Genomic DNA, 4,323 nt, shown 5'->3' with positions numbered 1-4,323 from the left:
ATCCTTCAAAGGAAAAGGAGGAGGGAGAGAAAACAATTATCAGTTATTCATTAGCATTAGATTTATGTTCATTCAACATGAATAATACCACTTTCTCCAAATCATGAGTTATGAGTGTTATTTGATTCTTAAGGTGTGATAGTTGTTCATGTGTGCTCATTGAGGAATGGAAGGATCCCCATATTGAGATAAGTACACTTTGTTGTAAAGTAATGTTGTGAATATACTAATTTTAATTGTGATGTTCATCTTATTTCTTTCTTGTAAATACTTGTAGATAATTTTAGTATGAATTCATGTTGTGGCCATGTTTTGTTGTGTGAAGGTTGATCTCCTTTCAGTAGCTAGTTTTGATGTGAGAAGGACAACCAAGAACTCCTAAGTCAAGAGTCTCTTCTCCATGAGCTAGATTAAATTGAAATAAGATTTACTTTCTCATATGCTTTTCTAGATTACATTTATGTGAATATTGATTCCCTTTCATTATATAGTTTTTATGTGAGAAGGGAAATCAAGTCCTCCTATGTTAGGAGACTCTTCTCCATGAGCTAAGAATTGAACTGAAAACAATATTTACTTGCTTTCATTTATATGCTTTATTTCTTGCTTTCTTAGGTGTTTGGTAATGTTATTATAGGAAGATTGTAGAAGGACAATCAGGACTCTTGAACAAGAGACTCTTCTCTATCTTCTAAAGTAAAATAATTCCATTGATCAAACATTTTTTATGCTTTCATAAAATAGATCTGATAGTTTAGATTTGTAATATGCATTTCCATTCTAAACAAACTTCCTATACCTGTTTCATCTAAGGTCCCATATATTTTGGTTTGCTTCTAAGTTTACGATACCCCGGATTGATAAATTAAATGACAGGGATTTAGCAGACAACTAAATCGCCCAACATTTTGGCGTCGTTGCCGGGGAAGAAAACTTAGATGTAAGCTAGTTAAGAAGATTGTTTAGGAAGAATTTGTATATAGGATCATTTAGGGTTAGTTGCATTTAGGAATTTTCATTTAAGTTTATTCTCATATAGAAAACATAGAAATAGAAAGCAAATAAAAAACCTACATTCACTTAAAAAAAACAAAAAAAACACAATAAAAACAATGAGTATAAGTTTGGAACAACTCGCTCAGATCCTAGCAAGTGTCAAGATCTCCTTTTCTTGTGAAGAAGAGATCTTGACAGCAGCCAAAAGCTTAACTACTCCTCTAGAAGAAAACAATGAATTAACATTTGAAGAATCTTGTATATCTGACAATGAACAATTATTTGAACAGGAAATTGAGGAGGACGAAGAGAAGTTGCAGCACGATCTGAATCAAAGTGGAAATCACGCCTATGAAAGCCTTATCGACAAGTGGTTTCAATGGTTTCAAACAAGTACAAGGTTAGATCGATTTTGTTTTTATTTCATTAGATCATACTCACAAAAACTAGATTCGATCATCCTTGTATATTTTCATTTTAAAATTGCGAAATCGAAAATGAATATATTTTTACTACTATTGCGTGAATGGTTACACTGGAAATTTAATTACACATAATAGTTTGTAATTTTCAATTAGTATAGAGTAGGTAGGATCATATTTTATGTTTCGAATAAGTATGCTCTCCCCCTGCGTTTTCACACGATATCGAGGATCAGAAAGTAGAATGTTTATAAATGTTTTCAGGGTAGCAATATACTTGTCTCCATTTGCTAAAAAAATTATCCTAAATCAATAAAAAAATCCTAGAATGTTTTAGGATTAGAATAAATTTAAAGACTTTTTATAAGATTTTGATTTTAAAACAATATAAAAAAATTAAAAAAATTAGAATAAATTCAATTTCTTTAAAAGAAAATAAAATTGATTTTAACATAAAAATTCTTAGGAATAAATTCCTTTTTATTTTTATTTATTTATTTAAATTTATTTTGGTAGTAGCATAAACAAATTAGGAATAGAAATAGAAAATAAATTAATTAAAAAAAACAATATTAATTAAAAAAAAAAACAAAATAAATCATTTTTTTTAGTTACAGAACAAATAGAACATAAACCATTTTTTTTTTAATTTTAGTTTAAAAAAAAAAATTAAGGATAAAATTTCATTTCTTTTTAAATTAAAAAAATCAATAAAAAAATTAAAAAAAAAAAATTAAATTTTTTTTTAGAAAAATGCATGACGTGGCTTTGAAAAAATCATTCTTGGCTTTCCACGGCCCCAGAGGGATTTATCAGTTAACCATTTCACGCGCTGCATTGAACACAACTTTATCGAACTCCTCCCACGATAACCAAGGCCAGCGTGTGATATGACAGATGTTATTACTGCACTCAGTATCACCGTTGAGGTTGTATTTGTTAATGAAGGAGACAAATCTGCAAATGATGGCCATAAAACTAACTCCACAGCAAGGAAGCATTCAGCAACAGGTGCATTGAAACATGAGGAAATTTCAGCAGATAATCGTTTTCCTTTGCCGCATTGCAACATTTTTCCAATCCCTTGTGCTATTGATGAATCTATTTCAACACTTGGCCCCTCTGGACCTAGAGAATTGCCCGTACCAAGAGTGACAGTAGAAATGACCTCCGCAAGCTGGTAACAAAACAACCCGTTGCCATTTTTGATCAAGGGGTTGCTCCAGCAACCATGAGGCACCTGGAGTAGGAATCCCACACCAAAATAAATCACGTATTTCATGCACTGTGAGATTGAAAAGGACAACGCTAACTCCTGCGATAAGCACATTCGAGCATCGGAAATATTATGAGCTCAGAAATTGACGTGTCTAGCTATCGCTTTCTGTCATAACCCATTCTCTTGCATAGACTCACTGAGTTCGAGGCCATGAGAAGAGTCACAACATTGGATCGATATTATCCACGTCGCGTCTAAAGCAACATGGCCGCATTGAGCGTAGGTAATGGAGATCTTAGCGAAAAACCTAAATTTCTATCCCTAAAATCTTATCATTTCGATAACAATGTTTCTAATGAGGGACATTCGCCAGAAATTGTGTGCATTTGCTAAGTTTAGCAGGAAAGAACACTCGAAAATCCATGAGCAAAATTAGGTTTCAGTTCATAAAATTTGGGATAGATCGCGCCAATTCCTCATGCAATCTAGCCCAATTATTTCATTGGTTATAGGAGATGAGGAGAAGTCACTTCAAGCTAGAAAGCATCTGATGGAATCTCGCTTTCATTTGTTGCAGTAAATATGTTGAAATCGAGCCCCAAATCTCCTCTCGACGTATTCAGGCTAAGCAACATGATGGAGAGATTGGGGATACGCCCTCAATATCTCGACACTGATTCTCTGATATCCAATGCGTGCCATAAAGTCATCAAAGATGAGTGCAAGTTGAAGATCACCAAGGAGACGGCAAAGCTTGAACAGAAGATCGTTCGCATGATATTAAGTGGAAAAAGGGGACGAATTGAAGCCCAATTCCTGCAATTATGTGGAAGTTGGGGGCGTACACAATAAGAAAGATCAAACTTTTAACAAGGCAACTGTTGTTGTTAATTCGGGATTATTGCTGATGGTTGTTATGGGCCTGCTTTTCCCAACTGTGCTGCACTTTACTCATACGGAACTCCATGCTAGTCAATCAGAGTTACCTCTTTCAAGGTTTACAAGCTGTGTCATGCTTGTAGCATATGCATTTGGGGAATGATGGAGGGTCAGAGGAAGACGATCTTCCAGAGCTAACATTGTGGGAAGCAGTATTATGGCTGGCTATAGTGACTGCATTTGTTTCTTTTCTGTCCAGTTATCTTGTTAATACAATGAAGGGGGCATCTGATAACTGGAAAGTGTCAGTTTCCTTTATGAGCGTTATCTTGCTTCCATTAGTTGGGAATGCTACAGAGCATGCAAGTGCAATAATGTTTGCCATGAAAGATAAACTGGACATTTCTTTGGGTGTTGCAATTGGATCCTCAACACAAATATCAATGTTTATGATTCCATTTTGTGTTTTTGTTGGCTGGATCACGGGAAAACCTATGGATCTAAACTTTCAGCTCTTTGAGACTGCCACACTCTTTATCACAGTTCTTGTGGTAGCATTCATGCTTCAGGTTTATGCTTACCTTCATCAAGTTTGTTAGCTCTTACGTGACACATTCAAACAACACACATTTGCATCCAACGTGTCAGGCACTGGTCAAGCCCCCTCAATTATTATGATAGCAGTTATATTGCTTTCTATTTATGATCACTGGTTTCATCAAAGTGTATTACTTACATGCTCATAGTTTGCCGCTACTTCTAGTTTAATAAAAGAAAAAAATAGTTTTAAATTTTAGTTTTATGAAA

At 34.2% G+C, this 4,323-nt stretch overlaps 1 pseudogene; it reads left to right on the top strand.

The window, feature by feature from the left end:
- Positions 1-2,308: 2,308 nt before the first annotated feature.
- Positions 2,309-4,115, top strand: LOC149140435 (vacuolar cation/proton exchanger 3 pseudogene; annotated as a pseudogene).
- Positions 4,116-4,323: the final 208 nt, after the last annotated feature.

Source organism: Pinus tabuliformis, chromosome X (genome assembly GCF_031772625.1).
Source record: "Pinus tabuliformis cultivar Carrire ecotype Pingquan chromosome X, CPIR1, whole genome shotgun sequence".
NCBI lineage: Eukaryota > Viridiplantae > Streptophyta > Pinopsida > Pinales > Pinaceae > Pinus > Pinus tabuliformis.
Note: the sequence above shows the minus strand (reverse complement) of the source record. Positions and strands in the feature narration are given on the sequence as shown.